A 4,315-nucleotide genomic window follows, 5' to 3' on the forward strand; every position below is an offset into this window, starting at 1 on the left:
CTCCCATCCAGGTACTAACCAGGCCCAACCCTGCTTAGCTTCCGAGATCAGACGTGATCTGGCGCTTTCAGGGTGGTATGGCTGCAGGTGTGAGAGTGTTTTATTTTACTTCTCTTATTCTGTTGCTGCCGCCGCTGCTGCTGCTGCTGCCGCCGCTGCTGCTGCTGCTGCCGCCGCTGCTGCTGCTGCTGCTGCTGCCGCCGCTGCTGCCGCCGCTGCTGCCGCCGCTGCCGCCGCTGCTGCCGCCGCTGCCGCCGCTGCTGCCGCCGCTGCTGCCGCTGCTACCGCCGCTGCTGCTGCTGCCGCTGCTGCTGCTGCTGCTGCTTGTCGTCAGACAGAAAGAATTATAAGCCCTGGGACAGGACAGAGAAGGTGAGAAGGTCCAAATAAGGGTTTAAAGCTTTGATGATGAGCAAGAAACACATGGCAAAAAGCTCTCCCCGGACTGTGAGAAAAAATTAAAAGCCTACAACACCTGGTATTCCCAGGCGGTCTCCCATCCAGGTACTAACCAGGCCCAACCCTGCTTAGCTTCCGAGATCAGACGAGATCGGGCGCTTTCAGGGTGGTATGGCCGCAGGTGTGAAAGTGTTTTATTTTACTTCTCTTATTCTGTTGCTGTTGCTGCTGCTGCTGCTGCTGCTGCTGCTGCTGCTTGTCGTCAGACAGAAAGAATTATAAGCCCTGGGACAGGACAGAGAAGGTGAGAAGGTTCAAATAAGGGTTTAAAGCTTTGATGATGAGCAAGAAACACATGGCAAAAAGCTCTCCCCGGACTGTGAGAAAAAATTAAAAGCCTAAACACCTGGTATTCCCAGGAGGTCTCCCATCCAGGTACTAACCAGGCCCAACCCTGCTTAGCTTCCGAGATCAGACAAGATCGGGCGCTTTCAGGGTGGTATAGCCACAGGTGTGAATGTGTTTGATTTTACTTCTCTTATTCTGTTGCTGCTGCTGCTGCTGCTGCTGCTTGTCGTCGTCGTCAGACATAAAGAATTATAAGCCCTGGGACAGGACAGAGAAGGTGAGAAGGTTCAAATAAGGGTTTAAAGCTTTGATGATGAGCAAGAAACACATGGCAAAAAGCTCTCCCCGGACTGTGAGAAAAAATTAAAAGCCTACAACACCTGGTATTCCCAGACGGTCTCCCATCCAGGTACTAACCAGGCCCAACCCTGCTCAGCTTCTGAGATCAGGCGCTTTCACGGTGGTATGGCCACAGGTGTGAAAGTGTTTTATTTTACTTCTCTTTTTCTGCTGCTGCTGCTGCTGCTGCTGCTGCTGCTGCTGCTGCTGCTGCTGCTGCTGCTGCTGCTGCTGCTGCTGCTGCTGCTGCTGCTGCTGCTGCTGCTGCTGCTGCTGCTGCTGCTGCTGCTGCTGCTGCTGCTGCTGCTGCTGCTGCTTGTCGTCAGACAGAAAGAATTATAAGCCCTGGGACAGGACAGAGAAGGTGAGAAGGTTCAAATAAGGGTTTAAAGCTTTGATGATGAGCAAGAAACACATGGCAAAAAGCTCTCCCTGGACTGTGAGAAAAAATTAAAAGCCTACAACACCTGGTATTCCCAGGCGGTCTCCCAGCCAGGTACTAACCAGGCCCAAACCTGCTTAGCTTCCGAGATCAGACGAGATTGGGCGCTTTCAGGGTGGTATGGCCGCAGGTGTAAAAGTTTTTTATTTTACTTCTCTTATTCTTTTGCTGCTGTTGCTGCTGCTGCTGCTGCTGCTGCTGCTGCTGCTGCTGCTGCTGCTGCTGCTTGTCGTCAGACAGAAAGAATTATAAGCCCTGGGACAGGACAGAGAAGGTGAGAAGGTTCAAATAAGGGTTTAAAGCTTTGATGATGAGCAAGAAACACATGGCAAAAAGCTCTCCCCGGACTGTGAGAAAAGAAAAAGCCTACAACACCTGGTATTCCCAGGCGGTCTCCCATCCAGGTACTAACCAGGCCCAACCCTGCTTAGCTTCTGAGATCAGACAAGATCGGGCGCTTTCAGGGTGGTATGGCCGCAGGTGTGAAAGTTTTTTATTTTACTTCTCTTATTCTGTTGCTGCTGCTGCTGCTGCTGCTGCTGCTGCTGCTGCTGCTGCTGCTGCTGCTGCTGCTTCTGCTGCTGCTGCTGCTGCTGCTTGTCGTCAGACAGAAATAATTATAAGCCCTGGGACAGGACAGAGAAGGTGAGAAGGTTCAAATAAGGGTTTAAAGCTTTGATGATGAGCAAGAAACACATGGCAAAAAGCTCTCCCCGGACTGTGAGAAAAAATTAAAAGCCTACAACACCTGGTATTCCCAGGCGGTCTCCCATCCAGGTACTAATCAGGCCCAACCCCGCTTAGCTTCCGAGATCAGACGTGATCTGGCGCTTTCAGGGTGGTATGGCTGCAGGTGTGAGAGTGTTTTATTTTACTTCTCTTATTCTGTTGCTGCTGCTGCTGCTGCTGCTGCTGCTGCTGCCGCCGCCGCTGCTGCTGCTGCTGCCGCTGCTGCTGCCGCTGCTGCTTGTCGTCAGACAGAAAGAATTATAAGCCCTGGGACAGGACAGAGAAGGTGAGAAGGTTCAAATAAGGGTTTAAAGCTTTGATGATGAGCAAGAAACACATGGCAAAAAGCTCTCCCCGGACTGTGAGAAAAAATTAAAAGCCTACGACACCTGGTATTCCCAGGCGGTCTCCCATCCAGGTACTAACCAGGCCCAACCCTGCTTAGCTTCCGAGATCAGACGAGATCGGGCGCTTTCAGGGTGGTATGGCCGCAGGTGTGAAAGTGTTTTATTTTACTTCTCTTATTCTGTTGCTGTTGCTGCTGCTGCTGCTGCTGCTGCTGCTGCTTGTCGTCAGACAGAAAGAATTATAAGCCCTGGGACAGGACAGAGAAGGTGAGAAGGTTCAAATAAGGGTTTAAAGCTTTGATGATGAGCAAGAAACACATGGCAAAAAGCTCTCCCCGGACTGTGAGAAAAAATTAAAAGCCTAAACACCTGGTATTCCCAGGAGGTCTCCCATCCAGGTACTAACCAGGCCCAACCCTGCTTAGCTTCCGAGATCAGACGAGATCGGGCGCTTTCAGGGTGGTATGGCCACAGGTGTGAATGTGTTTTATTTTACTTCTCTTATTCTGTTGTTGCTGCTGCTGCTGCTGCTGCTGCTGCTGCTGCTGCTTGTCGTCGTCGTCAGACAGAAAGAATTATAAGCCCTGGGACAGGACAGAGAAGGTGAGAAGGTTCAAATAAGGGTTTAAAGCTTTGATGATGAGCAAGAAACACATGGCAAAAAGCTCTCCCCGGACTGTGAGAAAAAATTAAAAGCCTACAACACCTGGTATTCCCAGACGGTCTCCCATCCAGGTACTAACCAGGCCCAACCCTGCTCAGCTTCCGAGATCAGGCGCTTTCACGGTGGTATGGCCACAGGTGTGAAAGTGTTTTATTTTACTTCTCTTATTCTGCTGCTGCTGCTGCTGCTGCTGCTGCTGCTGCTGCTGCTGCTGCTGCTGCTGCTGCTGCTGCTGCTGCTGCTGCTGCTGCTGCTGCTGCTGCTGCTGCTGCTGCTGCTGCTGCTGCTGCTGCTGCTGCTGCTGCTGCTGCTGCTGCTGCTGCTGCTGCTGCTGCTGCTTGTCGTCAGACAGAAAGAATTATAAGCCCTGGGACAGGACAGAGAAGGTGAGAAGGTTCAAATAAGGGTTTAAAGCTTTGATGATGAGCAAGAAACACATGGCAAAAAGCTCTCCCCGGACTGTGAGAAAAAATTAAAAGCCTACAACACCTGGTATTCCCAGGCGGTCTCCCATCCAGATACTAACCAGGCCCAACCCTGCTTAGCTTCCGAGATCAGACAAATCGGGCGCTTTCAGGGTGGTATGGCCGCAGGTGTGAAAGTTTTTTATTTTACTTCTCTTATTCTTTTGCTGCTGTTGCTGCTGCTGCTGCTGCTGCTGCTGCTGCTGCTGCTGCTGCTTGTCGTCAGACAGAAAGAATTATAAGCCCTGGGACAGGACAGAGAAGGTGAGAAGGTTCAAATAAGGGTTTAAAGCTTTGATGATGAGCAAGAAACACATGGCAAAAAGCTCTCCCCGGACTGTGAGAAAAGAAAAAGCCTACAACACCTGGTATTCCCAGGCGGTCTCCCATCCAGGTACTAACCAGGCCCAAACCTGCTTAGCTTCTGAGATCAGACAAGATCGGGCGCTTTCAGGGTGGTATGGCCGCAGGTGTGAAAGTTTTTTATTTTACTTCTCTTATTCTGTTGCTGCTGCTGCTGCTGCTGCTGCTGCTGCTGCTGCTTCTGCTGCTGCTGCTGCTGCTGCTGCTTCTGCTGCTGCTT

The 4,315-nt window shown here is 51.2% G+C and overlaps 9 non-coding genes and 3 pseudogenes across 9 annotated transcripts in view; all 12 read right to left on the minus strand.

The window, feature by feature from the left end:
• LOC128463989 (5S ribosomal RNA) overlaps window positions 1-89 on the minus strand; it is a 119-nt gene extending 30 nt beyond the window's left edge. Inside the window, exon 1 of the ribosomal RNA XR_008343851.1 lies at window positions 1-89. This exon is cut by the window's left edge and continues 30 nt beyond it. This is a non-coding gene — a ribosomal RNA (5S ribosomal RNA).
• A 374-nt stretch (window positions 90-463) lies between these two features.
• LOC128466824 (5S ribosomal RNA) lies at window positions 464-582 on the minus strand. The gene has a single exon (XR_008345600.1). It is a non-coding gene; the product is annotated as a 5S ribosomal RNA (ribosomal RNA).
• A 212-nt stretch (window positions 583-794) lies between these two features.
• On the minus strand, window positions 795-912 carry LOC128465540 (5S ribosomal RNA). Its single transcript, XR_008345312.1, has one exon. It is a non-coding gene; the product is annotated as a 5S ribosomal RNA (ribosomal RNA).
• A 203-nt stretch (window positions 913-1,115) lies between these two features.
• Window positions 1,116-1,224, minus strand: LOC128466555 (uncharacterized; annotated as a pseudogene).
• Window positions 1,225-1,541: 317 nt separating this feature from the next.
• Window positions 1,542-1,660, minus strand: LOC128465301 (5S ribosomal RNA). The gene has a single exon (XR_008345087.1). It is a non-coding gene; the product is annotated as a 5S ribosomal RNA (ribosomal RNA).
• Window positions 1,661-1,891: 231 nt separating this feature from the next.
• On the minus strand, window positions 1,892-2,010 carry LOC128464649 (5S ribosomal RNA). The gene has a single exon (XR_008344471.1). It is a non-coding gene; the product is annotated as a 5S ribosomal RNA (ribosomal RNA).
• A 254-nt stretch (window positions 2,011-2,264) lies between these two features.
• Window positions 2,265-2,383, minus strand: LOC128464536 (5S ribosomal RNA). The gene has a single exon (XR_008344365.1). It is a non-coding gene; the product is annotated as a 5S ribosomal RNA (ribosomal RNA).
• Window positions 2,384-2,634: 251 nt separating this feature from the next.
• Window positions 2,635-2,753, minus strand: LOC128466654 (5S ribosomal RNA). The gene has a single exon (XR_008345454.1). It is a non-coding gene; the product is annotated as a 5S ribosomal RNA (ribosomal RNA).
• A 209-nt stretch (window positions 2,754-2,962) lies between these two features.
• LOC128464767 (5S ribosomal RNA) lies at window positions 2,963-3,080 on the minus strand. The gene has a single exon (XR_008344583.1). It is a non-coding gene; the product is annotated as a 5S ribosomal RNA (ribosomal RNA).
• A 218-nt stretch (window positions 3,081-3,298) lies between these two features.
• On the minus strand, window positions 3,299-3,407 carry LOC128466594 (uncharacterized; annotated as a pseudogene).
• A 338-nt stretch (window positions 3,408-3,745) lies between these two features.
• On the minus strand, window positions 3,746-3,863 carry LOC128465590 (uncharacterized; annotated as a pseudogene).
• Window positions 3,864-4,085: 222 nt separating this feature from the next.
• LOC128465416 (5S ribosomal RNA) lies at window positions 4,086-4,204 on the minus strand. The gene has a single exon (XR_008345195.1). It is a non-coding gene; the product is annotated as a 5S ribosomal RNA (ribosomal RNA).
• Window positions 4,205-4,315: the final 111 nt, after the last annotated feature.

Source organism: Spea bombifrons, chromosome 9 (genome assembly GCF_027358695.1).
Source record: "Spea bombifrons isolate aSpeBom1 chromosome 9, aSpeBom1.2.pri, whole genome shotgun sequence".
Taxonomy (NCBI): domain Eukaryota; kingdom Metazoa; phylum Chordata; class Amphibia; order Anura; family Pelobatidae; genus Spea; species Spea bombifrons.